This window comes from Corvus moneduloides, chromosome 6 (genome assembly GCF_009650955.1).
Source record: "Corvus moneduloides isolate bCorMon1 chromosome 6, bCorMon1.pri, whole genome shotgun sequence".
Classification (NCBI taxonomy): Eukaryota; Metazoa; Chordata; class Aves; order Passeriformes; family Corvidae; genus Corvus; species Corvus moneduloides.
In genome coordinates, this window is record NC_045481.1 from 35,896,792 (window position 1) to 35,916,688 (window position 19,897).

A 19,897-nucleotide genomic window follows, 5' to 3' on the forward strand; every position below is an offset into this window, starting at 1 on the left:
TGCTTCCCTGTCTCCACAGCCGCGCTCCCCGCCAGCTCTCCGCGAGCCGCCGGTTCTGGCAGCGGCTTCAGGGCAGCGCCGCTCCCGCTCCCCCTCCCCCAGGAATTTCCCTCTCCCTGTCAGTCATCCCGGCCCGCAGCCCCTGCGCCCTTACATAACGCGCGGCGGCCGGACCGCCCGCCCGGCCCTACACAGCCCCGCTCCTCTCTCCCACAGAGCAACTTCTGGCGCGCCGGGAGCCGGGGCTCCGTCTCCGTCCGGCACAGGGAGCCGCGGGGAGAAGAGCCCTGACCCGCGTTTCACCGGACATGCAGCCCTGTGATGAGACAGGAGCCGGAGGCTGGACCCCGGAGCGCGGCAGGGAGCAGGCAGAGCCCACTCCTGGGGAGGCAGCGAACTCCAGGAAGTCTGGGCTTACCTGCAACTAATTAAAGGAGCTTGCGAATGAATGATGGAGCATGACCCAAGTGATTTAAGAGGTGTCAATCCTGATCTCACAGTCAGAAGTAAATCCACTGAAGTTCACGAAATCGCTCCAGTGTAAATTAGGCGCCAACAAGAGCAGAATCAAAGAATGAAGTTTTCTCCTTGTCTGATAGTAATGTCAACTTTGTCAGCTCATACTTTTCTCCCTCTCTCAAAGGTCTCATCTCCCTTCAGGCATCCTCTATCCCTCTAAAAAACACAAACAAGCACCACCAAAACCAAGCTTGCATCCCCATTCTTTGCATCTATACAACCAGAAGAAACTCAACTAAAGACAATTAAACACACGACTGTCAAAGCAATAAAAGGGAGGAAACTAGAAAAACAATTTTATTCACAACAAATAAAAGAATGGAAGTAGAGATGTTTGTGAGGTGCTAAGAAAAGCAGATACAGCAATCTTCTTGAGTTTGTGGGCTGAACTTGAAAAAGTAAGGACAACCAAAATCTCTCTTGCTCAACTTTTTTACAAAATAAAACTTTCCAGTACTGGGGCAAAAGAGAAGAGGAATAGAGAACAGAAAGATTATAATTATTACTCACAGTGAGGACAGGGATACAAGTGTAATATAGCAGTTTCCCATTCATTAAGGATTCATCAGAAGCTTGCAAAAAAGTTAATATTTAAGGTCTGTCTAGGGTCCCTCTTTCCGAAACATTGCCTATTCCATCTACTAGGTCAACTTAGGTACAGTGCCAGGCATACATCCCTGGAGGGAATCATCTCTTCCATCAAAGCAATCTAAGCCATTTGGTTACAGGCACTGCTTAGGAGAAATAAGCTTTCTGTCAGCTGGAGAGTTGCCAAGATGCTGAAATCTATCCCAAAACAGTTCTGGGAAGTAATCTTTAAGAACATTTCCATTATCATATTACATTATATTATTTAATATCGTAGTGGTCCAGGTGACATTGAATGCGACTTCAGACCCTCCTGCTCAGTACTCTCACTGCTCACAGGAAAAGCTAACCACAAACTGCCGACTTGTCATAAGCACACAGTTGATGTGTGCGCTGCAAAGAAACAAACGGCATAGCATGCACCTGAACTGGCGACCATGGACTAGCAACCCCATCTCGCTACTACGAGGGTTTCTGGTTCGACTTTTCTTGTTGCTGTGATATTCGCTTAATGGAAAACACTTGAGCACTTACTGTAGGATGGACAATATTTGCTTGTGGGATAATAATGATTTTGCTTCACACATAAAAAAAAAAAGTAGTCTAGGACTGCATCACACTGCAGAACAGTAGACAGATTTGTGTTACTGAGAGAAGGTACCAAAATCCAGCCAAGCTCTAGAAAGCCCTGAGATTTTCTAATGCAAACTGGTGACATTTTCAGATAATTAAGAAACCCTGTTTGAGGTCATTTTTAGGAGTTTAATGAGTCCCTCTGGTCCTGTTTTGTTGGATATATAGGCCCATTTCTGCTCTGCAGGCAAAGAGCTCTTGGTGCAGCTTGGCAGGGAATGTATTGCAAAAACGGGATTAAGCCACACATGCTTCCCTGGCTGCTCCTGTTATTCAGACGTTGGGCCTTTATCAGCTACCAGCAAAAGCAACAAACAGTGAGAACAGGCACAGATGACCTTGGATTGTTGACAGCCCTTTTCCCAGGCAGACCCCACGTTCCTGGCTAGGAGAACCAGTCAACAGCACTGCCTTGCTCAGAGGAATCTCCAGGACACCCAAGGACAGAGCTGCCATATCAAAGCAGTGGGAAGTCTCACCCGCGGTAACAAAGACATCAGGCTTCACTCACGTGTCCATATAATTTTCCCATAGTGTGTTTCATGTAGAATCCCACAGCAGTTAGATTACCATTTTAGCTGAAAGAAAAGGCACAGAGCACTGACTGGCATTTCACTTGTAATGAACTAAACTACTTGTTTATATGTTCACTATTTGCAAGCAGGGGGAACATCACAAACCTACATTAATAAAAATTTTATGCCACACCATAGTTACCTCCATTTTCACATAAACACCACTCCATCATTGGTAGGTGATTTATGACCTAAATTTTAAATCAATTTCACTCCTGATTTTAGCATACTGTAAGTCACTAATCAGTAATATTACTCTTGTTTTACATCCTACAGGACCAACACAGCTGAAACACACTCAGTTACATATACACTAAATTATAACTTCAAGATTTTTACATTTGTACTTAGTTACCGTTAGTTTTATTCACGCTCACCTGAAACATAGCAAGGAGGCTGCAAGAAAATGTAAATAATTTAAAAGTATATGGCATAAAAAACCCTATGTGGGCATATTCTTAACAAGAGCTTGCCAAATGTTTGGACAGCCAACACATAAATTTTGAAAAAGGAGGGGAAGTTTTGACATAAATCTATTGGCGTAACATCTAGAGTGTTAACACAAGGCCAAAGCATGCTGCACCTATAGGGTTAGAGTGAGCAGGGCTTCAGAAGAGAGTCCACCACCTCACCTCCAGCCCCTCTTACAGAACTGCAGCTTGTCTCTACCCAAGTAGAAGAAACACAGCGTCATACCTTCTCAGTGTATTGGGAAGTGTCATGTCTCACGGATCATAACATTGCTCTTCTGATCCACCTCTGTTCCAAACATTTTTACTATTTACATAACACAAGTGCATTGATACCTTTTGTGAGGTCTCAACAATATTCCTGTTCACCCTGAAAAGCCTTATATTAGCTGACAATATTTCAAACTGTGAAAGAATTTTTACCTTGTATTTATTATCTTCTGCTTTCCTTTTTATCTTGTTAAGTTTCAATGTAGAGTTGCTATTTTCTGGAGGGAGGGAAATTTAGGTTCTTATTACACATTCCTCAACTCTTGTGAATTGGAAAGTGAAACAAACTAGACACCGACATTAAAAGCCACAAATCTAATTTTGCTGTGGAGGGAAACATAAAAAACAAACCTGAAAAAGAAGTGGCTTCTGGTAGTTTAGCAACTGTTTAATATTCTCAGATATTTCCGGTGATTTACAATTTTCTTTTATTCATATATATTAATATTCAAAGTATCAGATTCATATAGATCTAAATAAGACAGTGTGCTGTAATGTAGCTTGTTACAGCAAAACAGGGCCCCACATGCACAGACATCCTGCAAGAGATTTGAAGCCTTAACCCCTTTTTATTTATTAAAGCTGTGCAGGCATCTCTCATACACTGTTTCTTGTCAGCCCTCCTCCTCCCTTTCTTTGATCTTTACCAATAGTTGCTTAGCAGAAAGAGGAGGAAAAGATATCAGAGTATCAATGTTACAGACTCAACACCAGCCTTCTACAGACACATCTCCAAAAAAATTTACGTAGTCAGCATAACAAAGAGAACTATGCAGCTATACCGTGTAAAATTGGCGCCAACAATTCATTCTTCACAACTTTGGGAATTATATTCATGAAAGGGACTTCAAATTTTAAATTGTTTTTTAAGCAAAATTTCCCCTCTAAACTATAGCAACAATTCTTGGATGTCGTTAGTCTGTCTTGATTTCAGGCCTGATTCTGATTACCCAGCTTTAATTTTTGTATGCACTATTCAGTTTTCTATCAAGTACACCTGAATTACTTGTATGCTGATGTCTGGAATCAAGCCCCTTTATTTTTTAACGGGATGTTCCAATAAAATAAATACATTTTAACACTTCAGAAGAGTCTCTACTAGTAAGAAGTACATGGGGGCCTCTATCTGAAGCTTTCAAAAATTTGGAGAGACAGAAGTTGTGTAAGTTTCCAGAGTCTGGCTCAGGTCTGTCCCCAGTTTAACAAACTGCTGAAAATCTGCTTAGTGTGGCTGCCAGAAGATTCTTTGTCATGCATTGTTTTTAAATTTCCCCAACAATAGGAAATAATGTTATGAACAAGCTGCTTCAAAAGGAGAGTACAAGTCTTTCTGGTAGCCACTGCAAAACCACAGTAATAGCAAGAAAAGGAATCTAATAAAACAGACACATGCTCTGAAGAACACACATTCAGTAACTACAGTTGCCCTCTCCTTGCGTGGAGTCATTGGTAAAATTTAGATGGGACAAAACTGAGTTCCCATCATGAAACACATGATTTACATGTCCAGAGACATGGGTCTGTCTGCCTTATTCCTTGAGTAAGTAGCTGGGGAGGGGATAAAAAAAGGAAAAATAAAAGGAAAAAATAATAAAGGAAAATAAAAGGATAAAGAAAATAAATAAAAGAATAAATTAAAAAATTAAAGAATAAAGAAAAAGGTGAACCCTTTGGGAGTCCTTTTCACTCCTTCCTGCATTAAAGGTAGGAAAAAATGTTTTTACCTTACATCCATCAATGGGACACAGAGGTGGCACCTTGATTCATCTGAAATTATGCTCTCTCCATCCTCCTATTCCTAGTGCAAGGATAAAAGTGAGTTTCTAAGGTGACTTAAACCTTGGAGGAAGCAGGTGGTATAGTTTGGGCAACAATCAATAGATGATCTGACCCCCCCTAGAAAAAGTTCCTCATTGCTCCTCTGAATGGAGCCAGGGATAGTGTCTACCTAAGGCTTTAACCACCTTTAAAAAAAAACTTCAAATGTGGTCCCAAAAATGGTACAACATGACTTCCTCTTGCCCATGAGGAGAAAATGGAATGTAATACCTTGCTAATCAATATTATCTCTAGTAAGCACAGAGCACACAATATAATTATGATTCTAAGACGGGTTTAACATTTGGTTTGAGCATAATGACTAGCACCCTACCTGAGAAAATTAACAGCTGAGAAAAACAAACTGCCATACCCATCCAAAGAAAGTGCTAACTTTGAATCTGCTGTTGATTTGAACATCTTCACCTTTCCTTCCTTACTGATGACACCACCTCAAAGAAAGGAATGAGTATTTTGCTGTGACTATCTGCTTACTCCACTATGGAGATTTTTTTTTAATAGAGTAGGCAGAAGTGAGCTGTCCAGACACAGCTTAAATGTAATGACTGCAATTGTGTTTTTTCAGTATTCAAGCTTTCTTGCTTACAGAGTGAATTTTGGTCTTTGGAACAAACACTATCATAAGTAGGCTGCTTTTGCAGCACATGCAGGAGTTATACAGCTAACAATAACACCAGTCTTTTTAACTACATGGAAAATTAGATTCAGCATGAAAATACCTCACCTGATAATGTTTGGGGTTTTTTTTCAGTTTAGTATTATTTGTGAAATGCTTTTAATTTCAAGGGGGTTTTAAAATAATTTTAATAACACCTTCAATGGTTTCACCCCCTCTTCCCTATAAATACAAAAGAATTCTAGCACTGCATTCTTTAATTTTTTTCTTTCCTTGTTTTGTTCCATTATTTTCAAAACAATCTGCAACTTAAAATATCTTCCACTTTGTAAAAATTTAAAGTAAGAAAAATAAAATGTGATGGGTGGTTGCAGTGGAAATAAAACATCCACATAAACAGCAGTTTAGAATTAGTGAGGGGATAAGAAGGCACTAGCTCATTTTATTGCATTGATTGGCCAAACACCAGAGGAAAATGGTAGTAAGGGGGAAATAAGACTATTTTAGCTATGTTTTAAATCCTGTTAAATAGAAACAGCCTCAAACTGTCACAGAACTGTTCTTCCATTTCCCATCCAACTTTACCTTGATAGAGGAAAGAAACAACAGAAAGCTGTGGATTGACCTGCCCAAAATACCAGTTTAGCTCAACTTTAAAAGTTGATGCAAATTCAGTGAACAAAAGCAGAACTGGTATAACATAAAATGATCCTGGGAACCCATCAGAGTCAGTTATTGCTGTCAGTGTCACAAGGGAGCCAGCCCTGATTTACTTGCTCCCAAGCCTCCCCAGCTGGAGCCTGTGGAAGTGATCTGATACAAATTTCTCCAGGCCAAACAGGATCCCAGGTCAGAATTCAGAATAATTTTGCTAGACTTTTTAACAGAGATAACCACATTGGTAAAGTCCCTTACATAAAACCAGCATTGCCACACGTAGCGTGTTATTTGTTGGGCTTTTTTGTTTGCCTCTTGTTTGTTTGTTTTTTAAGCAAAAGTGGATCGGCTTTGCTGTCAGGACATCTCCTTCGAATGCAGTAGCCATTCCTCCAGCAGGAAGCTCTGCCACACAACTCTTGCTCCAGCCACTCTTCTCACACATCTAAGCCCTCGTGTCAAGGCTTCTACTTGCTCAGTCTTTTGCTAGAGTTGACAGGCCTTTGCTGACACTGGTACTCTGTGCTGCCTCAGCAGAAAGCACCTAAGAAGAACTTGTCAAAGTTTATTATGAAATTCCAAGCAACAAAAAAGGCTGATGGGATACTGCTTGATGCAAGGCCCAGATTTTTGCTCCCACTGATGATGCTTATTAGGCTATTTCTAAGACTGTCCTTAGATATCTGTGGAATCCCTGTGGAATCCTTGTGCCATTCCAAGAAAGACTCCTAGTACAGGATTTACCAGGCAGATTCTCATCTTTCATGTACATTACCAATAGGGGCCAGTTTCCAGTGAGCCTAAATAGGCTATAGAGGCTCCAGCTTCCTAACCAGTAAGCCCAAGAACCACACACTCCCTCACAGTGCTACAAGTAGCACTCACACATACCTATTCAACCCATCTTCAGATCCCAGGCTGACAGGACAGAAAGGATTCCTACCCAAGAGCTGAGAGCAGAATACAAGTCTAAACACAACATCATCACATAAAACTCCATCAGGCCAACTGTGCCACATGCAGAAAATCCAAGTTCCCTGCCTTGCTATTCCTTCCAGTGCCTGCTTATGATGGGCCTTTTCTTGTTTGTTTTAAAGGTCAACAGCCAGCTAGGAGCATGCCGGCCTGTACATTTGAGAAAAAAAAACACAAGCATCTTCAGCATCACAAAAAAAACCCCAAAGAAACCCACGAAAGGAAACCTTACAGCACTTAGAATATTTTGGCACCTGTCATGCCCAGGAATGATCAAGCACTACAGTTTTTAAACTGGGCAAAACTTTGTAACTTTGTTTTAAACTGGGCAAAAAAGCTGCGTGTAAGATCAGTCACCTACTAAGAACAGTGTCTTATATATGTTGAATTCTGTACTCACTTGCAAAACCCAAAGGGTTTGCCCATCTCACACATAGCAGAATGTTTCCTCCCATCTGATGTCTATGGCTAAGGTCCTTATGAAATACTATTTAAAAGCATTAGAACAACTCTGATAGAATAAAAACATCTACAAAAAATACTGCAGTTGCTGCTGCAACACTTCAGCTTGCAGAAAGTAGAATAGCTTACCAAATTATCATCTTAGGGAGGATTCTCCCTGCTTGGCTCCTGCAAGCATCAGCATCTCACTACAAAATGCAAGCAGTGGGAATCCAGCCTTCAGGAGCCCTGTGCAACCAACGGCCACAAAATAAAGCCTTATGATTGATTAAAAGTTATGACACTTTGTAAATGGCATAGCAAGCATAACTGACCTGCAATCTTTTCCACTCCCCTTTGGCGCTGCAAGAGCTTCTTATTCTTTCTAAGCCATTGGCTAGTTCTTCTCCAAGTTCTTTTTATTAAAACCTTTTATCTCCCCACACAGTAACAATTTCTCCTAGCAATCATGACCATCCACTCTCATCAATTTTCTAGACAGAGGCATTGGCCAAATCCACTTTGGGAGAAGTGGAAGGATAGCACAAACAGTCTAAGTTGTACTTGCATTTGTTACGGGAGAGAGGTGCTTATTGCTTAAGATCACTCTCATAATCAGACAAGCAATGGTTTCCCTTACTCTATTTATGTATTTGGAATAATTCACTAGCTAACACTTTTCCCAGCTAAATGCATGCCAACCTCCTGAAATGAATTCAAACTTCTGGAGCACAGAGGTTACACAACAAGGGTCAGTATGCAAAGCCTAGTGCCAGAGATATGCAGCTGTTTCCCTCACTCACACTCCCTCCTGATTATTGAACATGAGAATCCCAGTTGTATTCCAGACACAAATGCAAGCATGTTATATTCCAAAGCTGGGCGCTATTCCAAATTGGAGTGCTGGGGACATCCAGCTTTAGCCTACTTGTTAGCATAGCACCCAGAATGCTGGAACCATAGGCATTCATTTTGAAATTGCTGTATATTTAATTTCCTCTCCCCCACCCCAATATATACTCTAACCCTCCAGCAAAGCTTTGTTTCCAGTCAAATTCTTACCAAAAAATCCTAAAACACCGACTTAAAGGCATGTGGAAGCCCTATGCCATTTTCAAAAATCACATCAAGAAAAGTAGACCCTAGTTCAGCAAAACACCAAGACATTTGTGTACACATAATCATTGATACCATTCATTTGCTAGAGGAGAGCAATACTATTAAATACCTTGTGGAAACAAGCCTGGGAAGAGAAGTCACACAGCTATCAGACAGGACTGGAAAATAACTTAGGAAGCAATGGCTGCTGAGACTTGGATATTATAAAGAAATTATCGAGATTTAGAGGATTCTATGACTAATGCCAAGTCACTAAGTCTAAGAGCCCATAACAATAGGACACCTTGGAAAAGCAGACAGGAATATTTTAGAGTGCTGCAATATAGCTGTGTAAGCCTCAACTCACATAGCCTAAATTCCATATGGGTCCCTGTGTCTAGTGTTTCCTATTAGGTAACTCGGAGAGTTATTGGATTCAGGGGCCTAGCCTTAGTCTCCTTAAGGCTGAACGTTTGGGCTACAGATGTTAAAAACAAACAGAAAAATCCCTGCCAGTCAGGTTCTGTTCCCATTTTTAATATGCAATTCTAACCTAAAGGCTTGGTTCTGCCAAAGTCGCCTTCAACAGGAGGAAGGGTTGTCCAACATTGTCACAATCAAATCCAATTTATTCTGCCAGTAAGATTCATTCTGCATTTATAGTGGTATAAACTAAAGCAGAACATCATCTATGCTTATATAGAGCATTTAAAACATGCATGTTGCTGTTCAGATCTTCTGTGCAAATTTTCATATACTGTTCTCAAAGTCAACCCAGCGGAGAAAAGTGGTACTATCTAATGTTAGTGTCAACAGTCGTGACCTCAAAAGAATCAGCATTTCTTTATATCCGTAAGTGCAGAATTTGGCCTAGATACAGTGTTTCGTTATGAAAGAATGGGCTTAACAAAAACAAAAAGACAGTTTAAAGGAAACCTGCTAAGAGCGACGTGCACGCAATTCTGTCCTGCTACACAGCCATTGCTTAATTTATCTGTTAACTCCCCAAATACACAATACGACACGGCGGGTGTGTCCGAATTAAGACGCGATGAGTGTTACGTACGGTGAGTACGTCTGGGCGTGAGGCGTTTGAGGTCGCGGAAACCCCTGCACAGCACATCCCCGCCTCTCTGCCCCTGCTCCTCCCCGCCCCGCGCACCTGAGCCCGGCGGGCCCGGCCCCGGGGCGCCCCCGCGCGGCCCCGCCCGTCGGGATGCGCCGGCGATGGAACGAGGGCAGCGTCTCCAACGCGGAGAGCGAACGAGGCGCCTGAAATTCAGCACTCATACGGTCGAGTGACTCTGTGCCTTCGTGGCCTCGAAATTCTGATGTCTCGGTGAATTTGGTGCGAGGTGTTTTGTTTTGCAAATTTTCTGTAGAAAACACCCGCTAACTGCCTGAGCCATGAAAAACTAGCACCAGAAAGCTGCTGGGACGTAGCAACCAAATTCCCACGGATTGCACCTGCATTTCTGCAGTATTTGTTCCTCATCCGGAAGTCACACTGGCAGCAGGTAGCGGGGAGGAAGACCAGCACACTTTGGCTCTGTGTATTTTCTCTGCTAACATACAAGGGCAGCAGGGCAGTGGGAGAAAGGACACAGTTTTCAGTTGCAGGGATGAATTGTAATGTAATCCAGACAAAGGAGTGGAATTAAAGCTGTTAAGAAAATCTTTGTTCTGGCATCTCCTAATTTTTTTAATTTTTTTTTTTTGGGGGGGGGAGGGGGCTAGACTTTGACACCATAATATGACTTCTATTTTTTAATATGTTGTATATATGGTATCATATCTATATATAGCTGTGATGGAGTATTGTGTACCACTCTGCTTTCCCCCACAACCCTAAATACATGTCCCAGCACTAGGACAAAGAGGTTACACCTCAAGACTTATATTTGAACCATTCTTTTTATATACACACACATAAAGTCCCTCTCCAGCATTTGGGCATGCACATGCAAGCATGAACACACATCCAGAGACTATCATTTAACCTTTGAAACCATGCTGGAAGCCTTGGGACAATCTCAAAACTACATCTGAGAACAACTTAAAAAAAAAAAACAAACAGCAGTATGTACACAGCATTATTAGTTATTTTCACTTTGCTTTACTGGTACAGAGAAGCTCCTTGAAAGCCATTTTTTGAAGTATTTTGTCTGCTTTTTCTCTGTTCACTTGAAATCGTAGTTCTGTTTGTAACACTTAAATTATTCATACAGCAGCCAACTCTGATTTTTTAGGGATGATGATGATGCTTCAGGTGAAAAACAAAACAAAAGGATCAGAGGAACACCTACACATAAGGCAGTGTTTTCATGCCAAAATTTTTAGTCAAGAACAATCAGGTAAGAGAAGAATGAAAAACATACAAGACATCTCTATAAAGTTTAGTATTTTTTCACCATACAATGATCTTTAAAAAAATATTAACAACCTGTATTCAGGATCACCCTGGACTTATAATGCATGTCTCAAATAACATGTGACTTTAGTTACAGCCTATAGAGCCAAAGAAGCCTACAAGACATTTATTTAAGTCTTAAACCACAAGGAAGCCAGTTATAGTATTTAAACTGACTTTTCATAAATATGAGTGTGTCATTCAGTTTATAATACTCTAAAAAAGCCAAAACCAATAATATCATCCAGTGGAAACGCTTTAGAAAACCAAGCTTATGATTTCAAGATCAGATCTTTTTATTTAAAGAGTTCATATATTATAGCACTGTTTCCAGTCATCAAAGTAGTTTCAAGCTTATTATGGAAAGATTATTTCCTTAAATCAGAAAAAATAACCCATCAACAGTTAATGCTTTTCTTTCTTTTTTCCTCCAGACTACAAAGAAATCCACCGAAACTCTTCCTCCAAGAATAAAGATAAACAAAACATTTATCCCAACCAATTGTCTGCAGGGGAAAAAAAAATTTAGCATGCTGTTTCAAGCCCTCCCACTTAGCCCAACTTCAACTGAAGTGGACACAGCTTGAAGGACAGCCCTATGGAAAGGGTACTATGGTGAAACAATTTGTCACTGGCCTTGGCATTAACTCACCTGGTACTACTCTCTAGCACTCTGGAAGCTGGGCAGGATACCTCTGCTGTCACGCTAATAAGGAGCAAATCCGTCTTTTCCGCTCAACCCTCCCAACCCTTCCCACTTCAGCCAGCCAGTGGTTGGTGACAGGGTAAGATGACATCTACCTGCCATCCAGCCTGACAAGAAGCCAGTGACAGTAACCAACCCAGACCACTATCCCTGTGTCCAGGAAAAGGCATGTGCATGTGAAAAGTCTCCTACAGGAAAGCAGGTGGTACAACAGGTTGAAACAAAATGCAGTGAAAAAGTCAAATAAATGAAGACTTGTAATTTGTCCATTAACATCAGAAGTATTAAAGGACATTCTCAAGTTACTGCACCCAAAAATAAGACAGTGCCCGATTTACCCCTCAGATTAGTTTAGGTAGTCATATCACAAGTCTGACCCAGAATACTTATAAATTACCAAAAATTGTAACATGCATATTATTTTGATGCTTTAAGTCAGTTTGGCTCAGCAAAATGAACTGAAGTGCTATGTTTTGTGCCTCTCAGGAGATTTGGTATTCTTAGATAAGAAACCTTTAAATGCTATTCCAGGATTTAGCACCTAATCCCCATTCCATAAAAATAATTCTAGAAAATTAAATAGGCTTTGCATCAGATCTATCAGGGTGTGTCTTCCTCCTCCATGGCCAGTCTTGCCTACTTGTTACCTACAAGTACCTACCATGACGCACAGCTAAACTGGGGCTGTCTGCAGCTTGTCTGGCTGGCAAGAGGAGCGCGCCAGGCCAAGTTACCCCAACAAACTACAGGAGCCAAGTGTCCCACTTCCTGTAACCTTCAGAGATGAACAAAGCTGTGTGAAACTCAGCACAAGAGAGGAGCAGCTGGGCCATCAAACAGGATTTACTGTCTTGAACACTGTTCCACGCAGGTGTAGAAGTGCCACTTACACAGCCAGAGGTTTATGCTGGCTAAGCTACCCTTCCACTGATGCTGTCCATCCTAAAGTTGTCATGCAAACACAACATAAATACCAGGCACATCTCTGAACTCAGAAAACAGAAGCGAAAGCAGCTGATTTCACAAGCCAGCACAGCTTGTTAATGTTTTAAGGAATACTACTGAGGTGACTTTAAATTGAAACATGTATGAGTTCATTCCTCCTAATGGGTAGGATGAATCTAACATGTTAAGACTAGTACAGTTCAGATAAAAGAGTATCTGTATCCAGTTGCTTATATCCTTAGATTGTATCTACTGTAGCACCACTAATACAATGTATTCATGGCACACATTCAGGGAGCAATCAGAAAGCTGTGCATTTCTTCTATGCCACACCTTGCATCCTGCAGCTTACTACAGGCCAGCAGCACAAGAGGCCACCAGATTCTGCAGCACTAGCTAAGCCTGAATAAATTATCTTTAACTGCAACTACCAAGCTCTTATCTTCTTTAGGGACAGCCACTTTTTTGTGTATGTGCTGCATACAAAAATTTTAATAACATCTTTTCCAGTCCCTGCAGCACTGCTTGCCAATACCAGCAACAGGCAGAAAGAAATCAGGACCACTTAGTAACCTCTTTCCAGTGAGACTTTTTCTTTCCATCAAATCATTTTGCAATAATTCAGAAAGTCTGTAACCATTTACTTCCAGGTACATTACATTTCTAGTGTATTCCAAGTTATTTCATCAGCTCTAGAATTGGGAACCTGGAAGTAATGGATTTTTTTCCAAGCTCTCCCCTAAAGCAAGCTCCCCTCAGTCCACCTACTGAAAGAGCACTGTAAGGTGGCAGAGGGTTTCAGTGACTCTTTTCAATTAACCTGCAGAGAAGCTTTGGAACTGAACTTTATTCTTCCCACATAATTGAACTCAGAAGGAGTCATCTTTCCCATTTTTTGTTTTGGAGGTTTTCAGAAGATGAGAGGATGGGGCAGAGGGAAATGAGAAACTGACTCATAAGACATTAAATGGCAGATAAAATGTGTGACAAATTGACATACTTTAGAAAGTCCTAACACTGCATGTACTCCTTCAGCCTCTGAATTACTTATTGCCAGTCAAGAACAAGATCTTGGGATATAACCAGGAATTATTTGAGAGCAGCTCACTATTGAACCACAAGTCAAAGACGACACACTCTGGGCACTGTGCCACAACATAGGAATCTATAATGTGCTTAATTCCTCAATACTTTGTACAGTTTGTTAGAGCTAGGAAAGGCACAAAGAAGGATAACCAGGATGCTCAAAAGATACAGAATAATTTCTGTACAGTCAGTTTGTCCAACGAAAAGTAAGAACAAAAGTCCTGACAACTCAGACTGGAAGAGAGGACTGAGGTGGATTACATGAGAAGTCTATAATGAGGGATATAGCACTTGTAATCTGTCCTAAAACAGATTTTTGTGTGTGTATGTGTCAAAATTTCTAAAATAAGGTTCAAAATTAACACAGGAAGTATTTCTTCTCATTGTGTAAAAGTTAAGGAATTCCTTGTCAGAATGTCCTGGGTCTGCAAAAACTGTGCATGAACAAAAAAAAAAAAGAAAAGGTTTCATGCATTCAAAGTATATCAATGACTTCCTAAGTCTTCCTGGATGAAAAATTTTTAAATCTTTCCAAATGAGACCCTGGGTCACTAGATGCACAAGACAGAAGAGAGCAGTTTACATTGAAAGCATCACCATCTTCTCTGTTACTGGTAATGGGCAGAAGCAACACACCAGCCTAGATGGAACCGTACACGTAGGTACCATTATAGTCTACGCGGTAAAGGCAAGGCACACAACTTTAATAACTTTAAAATTTTAATTTCATTTCTGGAACCTGAGACAGTTTTCCAGAGAGAAATGTCTACTTTGCAACCTATCACCCACTGACTTAATCAATACCCACTATCTAATTGGAAGATCCACAGACACATACGGGTTTGGAGAGCTGTGGGGTTTTTTGGTGCCAACTCCACTCCCCCCCCTCCTACACAGACAACTGCAGTTTTGATTTTTAGTAAACTTTTTAAGTATCCCTCAGTACAGTCACCATTTACATTACTTATTCTATAACTACATACAGTATGTATGCTGTTCCTAAAGAAAAAAAAAATGAAGTAATGGGTCTACACCTGATTGTAACATTTATTTCTGAAGCTCAGATTTCAGCTGTTTGCTAAACTTTTTTTATCCTCCTGTTACAGTATATTCCCATATCACATATATCCAATCCCATAACAAGTATATCCAACCATTATTACAAGAATCATTGCTTTAGTGAGAGTCTATATCATAGAATTCAATCCGAAGAAATTATGCTATGTAGGGCAAAAAGAATTCCAAAACAAAATACAGGTGACCATCCAACTATTTTCACTTATTTCTTTCATCTCCATTTAAGTTGTTTTTTTCTTTTTTTTTTGAGAAAGAAACACATCAAAACAGTTCTTTAAATTTCTTCTGAAATGATCCTCCCTGATTTCACAGGGCTGATGACTGCATGAATGTATGTGACTGTCTGTAAAAAACGTTACTAAATACCTGCAGTCCTTCCAGGAGAAATTTTTAGTGGATACTCTCCTCAAGTTAGAAGTACTTCTCTATTGGGCACAGTAGTATGTGCAGAACTAGCCACACTGTATAAAGGCATTAATCTGTTCATCTAATTTTATCCAGAACACATGGGAGCAATTTTATTCCACTGATTTATCACTGTACAAGGCTCACCCTTTATGTTACTTCTCTCTTAGAAGTTCTCCTAGACTTTGATCTTACACACAATTCGGTGATAATCTGTATTTTCCTTTTCTTCCACACTTCTGAAACAATTTGTTTCAGAAGGGATGTTTTCAGCTGTTCTGAAACATCATTCTGAACAAAGATAAAATACCTTCAAGTACCCAAAGTGAAGATGCTCTACCAGCTGACGTAATCACATTTAACTTTAGGAAAGCAGGCATTTTCTATAAAGAAAATAAGTAAACACTCTTAGTCAACTTACACTCAGTTTTTACCCACTTAGAGAAAAGGAAAAAAAAACCCACAACAAACCAAAAACTACACACCACACACAATTAAATCTTGCTGGGTAATTAACACAGATCAAACCCTGTAGCCTGGTACTCTCTTAAAGGCCCTGGAAGCTCTTACCATTTCATATAGACTTCTGTCATCCTTCCTGATTTCCCACAAGGTTATAGTACAGAATATATAGTATCCTACAGCCAGTTATTTACCTATTCTTTTTTCTTGGGACCTTCAGAGCTTTCCAGCTCCCAATTAGAAAGTGCTTTGCTCAGGGAAACAATAGCTCAACCAAGCCCATAAACCATTTTCTATATCCTACCTCTTCTTTCAATTTCCATTCAATTAAGCTGAGAGCTAAAGTTTTGTTAGTTGGTCTTGGTTTTGTTTTGGAACTGCAAACTGATATATTACATCTTGTATGTGAAACAATTATTGCTTCAGTTCTACAAAGTACATAAGCAGTTTCAGTTGTCTTCAGACTTTAGAAGATCATCTTAAAAAACAGTGCTAAGACTACCCTATATGCAGTGTTGTTTTAATTTAGTCATTTATATATTTCTTCCCAGAAACAGTCTTATTGTTTTCATTTAAGTGTTTTATGTCTTGTCTAAAATGTTTCTATTTCATTATTTTCCACAGGTACACAAAAATGACAGACCATAAACTGTGCAGAAAGTTAATTTTATTAGTTTGTACCAATGGGAGAGATCCTGCAGTGCTACTCCCATGGGCAGACTTCTGCACTAGGCACCTGCTTTGAAATTCTACAGGCTGGTATCTATATTGTAATTATATGCAACCACAGCTCCCTATTCTTGGCTTCTATTCAGTGCCCAGAAGAGCAGCAGTTTGAAAACCAGGTCCTAGAAGGGCTCCATGAAGCAGAGCATCTATGGAGCCAACAATGAAACAGGCAGTCCAGTGGACTGGAAGGCAATGTCACCATCCATCATAAATATCAGGGTATACATGCAATTAGAATGACCAAAGGCACAGCGGTCAAAGAATAAAATTTAAGACTGAGCCACAGTGATACATCTGGAATCATCCAGAACATATAAATATAAACAGTAATATAAATTACTGTTTATATTATTTATCACAATATATATTACTATATATTATTATAGTATTACAGGCATATAAATAATAACCAAGACATGAGTAGACAATGTACACTAACATTATGAGACCAGGTATCTGCAGATTAACTTTCCTTCAAACCCTTCCCCTGCCACCAATCAAAGAACCCACATATACCCTCTACGGAACACACAGATATATGGAGACTACTTTCCCATGGTAACCTTCCCTCCTCCCACCCCTCTGCCCTCAGGATATGCTCCTGAAAGTCCTCAAAAGAAACTTGCTCTCCCCACCTTACACATCAGTAACAGGAAGCCTCCCACAGCAGTCTGCATACACTGAGCTGAGCTTCCTCCTCCTCCCGCCATGTTCTCCCTGAGAGAGCACTCAGAAGAGAATGAGAGAGGAATTCTTACCTCATAAAACTTTCATTCCCTTTCCTAAAAAAAAAAAAAAAAACCAAAAAAACACACACACACACAAAAATCAAAACAAAAAAGACAAACCCAAAAAAACCCCAAACCCGTGAAACAAGAAATTCCAACACACATCTTCAAAGATGATAAGGTGGGGAGGAGGGAGACTAAGCAAGTCACTCCTGCATCATTCAAACAGTACTTTTACAAAGGGAATATCTACAGCACATAATGCATACAAGACAGCTGAGGAAGCTCATGCTCCAAAACAGCACTGTGTTCACTTACTGTCCACTTCTGAGAACCACCCTCATATGATTATAATGCCTCCTTGCACACAAGTCTCCCCAGTTACTTGCTTTCCTTTGGATATGGGCAGAATATAGACTTTGAGAAAAGAGGTGTTAGCAGCCTTGTAACACTATGTCTTTAGTTGCTATGACATTCAAAGATAAAGTTGTTTTCTGAAAGCAAAACACTGACTTCTAGATTGAAATTTCTGGAGAAAGGTTTTTCCTGCAATATCATCGGTCTCCACATCCGTTCAGAGCTTCATGTATTTAATATGGAAGTCTGCTAAGAAAGATGATTCCTATGGTGTGTGTCCCAAATTTTTCTTCCAGTGGGAAATCAGCTGTCAGAACCCTGACATCTGCTATTGATGTGTAAAAGCAAAACGGTTCACCTCTCTCTGTATAAAAGCACAACCTTAATACCCAAAACAGGCAAGGCAGACTATGAAGTAGCACACAAGATTTTGACCTCAAAAGAGAATACTTCCTTGGAGATGCTGACTAGTTCTTTTCCTGGCAAGTTTTAAATACAAGACTAGAAATCAATCTTGTAACTACAAGCACTTTGTGTATTAGAGGTCCATAAGCTGAACAAATGAGTTTGGAAGAAAAATGAAAAAGCTGCTAGCTGCCACTACTCTAAAAACAGTATTATTTACACCAGGAACTTGACCTTCCAATGGAAGGTCTTGAGTTCTCCCCCTAGAAAGGGGCAGGATAGCATTATTCAAACAGGTTTCTTCACCATCAGGATATTCTACTCTACAACAGCTCTGCAAGGAATATAAGGTCCAGTTAGCATTCTGGCAGTGTAAGCCTTGTTAGCATTCCTACGTGCTTGAAAGATCACTTTACCACCTGCAGACATGACTTCTTACAAAAAAAAAATTTAAAAAACCACAAAAGCAATAAAATTAACAAAAGCAATAAAATTAACAAAGGGGCCAGTTTTTGAACTGACATGTCAGATCTATAGCATCATAGGAAACATGCAGAGCACAGACATCTCTGTGATCAATATCACTTTCAAATCTCATGCCTTCAAATTAGCATTCTCCCCACCCATGCACTGAAATATGTGGTAATGAAGTTCTGGTTTTGTAGACAGAGATATGTTCATCTATGTGTATACACACACAAACTTCATAAGCCTACACCACCATCAGGGCAGGTGAATATTGTTTCACATTTAACAGTCCTCAGACTGGGCCCGCAAGCAATAATGATAGAAATCACAAATCCACAAAAGATGTTTCAGAGTGTTAAGTAACAGTTCATGCTGCACATAAATAATATATAAGATATTTAGCTAAAACATCAAAAATGTTCAAAAGGACTACTCATGTATCCAGCACTTTGCCATTCAAAAGACACCATGCTATTTTGAAAGAAAAATGTAGTATGAAAATGCAACCACTTCTGGAACAGTGCCTAACAAAACCTAACTGGTGCACAGAAGCCTGTGCTGCATCACAGGAATAACAAGTCTGAAACACAATGGCAAAGTAAATCATTCTTCCTACAGCAAAAAGTAAAGGATTTTTAACATCCCTTTCAAATCAGGGTCAACAAGAGCTCATTTAAGATATACACAGTTATAAAATTTAGCATCAGGGTTTGGATTTCAGCTTGTCTTTCTAGGGAGAGAGATTTCATAGAATATCCTGAGTTAGAAGGGATCCATGAGGATCATCAAAGTCCAGCTCCTGGCCCTGCACAGGATCACCCCAAGACTCCACAGCATGTGCCTGAGAGTCTGAGACATTCCCAAGACTATCCAAAAATCACAGAGAGGCCTTGCAATGACAGCAGCTGGCTCTTCAGAGTATTTTCAGATTAATCTCCTCAGGCCCCATAGACCTATAGGGAGCCAGCTGGCACAGCAGATCCCACACAACTTCAGGGTCAGCTGTGAGTTTATCATTCACATAGCCATGGTCTTCCAGCTCAGCACACTGGGACCCTCAACTTGAAATGTGGATTTTAAATTAAATCCACATATGCGCAGTGGAAGAGAGCTTTGTCACAACAGAGAGCCTTATCTTCTGAATTCCTAATCTTGCACTGCTTTCTCATTCTAGAAAGTAACTCAGTAGACCTATCACTTTAGTAATTTGATTTTGACTATGCAGATTAGAGCCAGACTGCTGATATTAGCAAGTATGGGTTCATGTTCTCTGTATATCTCAGACCATGCCTGTCCTGCAATAACTCACTTTATACACAAGCATGGCAGCCTAGTATCGATACACGTTGGATTCTTGGGTTATAATACTCATAGGAGCTACACCAGGAAACACCCATGTGTGATAAACACTTGGATTTCTCTACCAGGTTGGCAACAG

The 19,897-nt window shown here is 40.2% G+C and overlaps 1 protein-coding gene across 1 annotated transcript in view; it reads right to left on the reverse strand.

Annotated features, from left to right (window-relative positions):
* The window catches only part of DPF3 (double PHD fingers 3), a 193,818-nt gene that overhangs the window by 169,361 nt on the left and 4,560 nt on the right, over window positions 1–19,897 (reverse strand). The window lies entirely within an intron of this gene.